At 37.7% G+C, this 783-nt stretch overlaps 1 non-coding gene across 1 annotated transcript; it reads left to right on the forward strand.

Moving 5' to 3' along the window:
- Positions 1-469: 469 nt before the first annotated feature.
- LOC112813924 (U6 spliceosomal RNA) lies at positions 470-576 on the forward strand. Its single transcript, XR_003205626.1, has one exon. It is a non-coding gene; the product is annotated as a U6 spliceosomal RNA (small nuclear RNA).
- The last annotated feature ends 207 nt before the right edge of the window (positions 577-783 follow it).

The raw sequence follows: 783 nt of genomic DNA on the forward strand, positions 1-783 counted from the left end.
AGATGTGCTAATGCTCTTATCATGAAGGAAGCTGCACTTTACAAAATAATGAAATGATTTCCCATGAGCCATGCTAGCTCATCTGCTCTAAGTAGAAGCAGCTCCTATGATATGTCTTACAGTTTTCTTTTAGTCTTATGTCAGTGTTCCCAATTGTATAAGCCATGAAGCCCATTACATTCCTTCTAAGATCTCAAGATCAAGGCAGGTATAGAAAGAATCTGGAAGGATTCTTTTTTTTTCCAAAATGGTAAATTCCTGGGTTTTTAAAAATAATTCTAAAAGTAATGCGTGAATGTTTGTTATATGAGGTGAATTTAACCTCATGTAGGATTTAACCCAGCTATAGCCTGTTTGCAAGGAGAACTCAAAGGATAAGTTACACCTCAGAGTTTTCCCAAAAGAGGCAAGGGATCTGGAGTAAAATGCGAGCTTTAATAAACACATAAAATTAAAGATAACAAATTATGTGCTCACTTCAGCAATACATATACTAAAATTGGAACAATACATAGAAAATTAGCACGGCCCCCGTACAAGGATGACATACAAATAAAGATAATGAAGTATGGCCTTCACAAGTCTTTTCACCCACACCTATATCCTTTGGAGTTTCAGATGGACTGCTTGTCCATACTTTTCAGATAGATGAGCCTAGCCAGTAGAAGCCCTGGAAACTGGTATAATTTCAAGTCAGCCATCAAGCAGTCAGATGAATTCCTGGGCAAATGATCCATTATTGCCTGGGACCTGTTAGCTTTGGAACAACCCTAAAACTGGTGG

Source organism: Callorhinus ursinus, unplaced genomic scaffold (assembly GCF_003265705.2).
Source record: "Callorhinus ursinus isolate GAN/ISIS: 27379988/994484 unplaced genomic scaffold, GSC_fseal_2.0 scaffold6, whole genome shotgun sequence".
In the NCBI taxonomy this organism is placed as follows: Eukaryota; Metazoa; Chordata; class Mammalia; order Carnivora; family Otariidae; genus Callorhinus; species Callorhinus ursinus.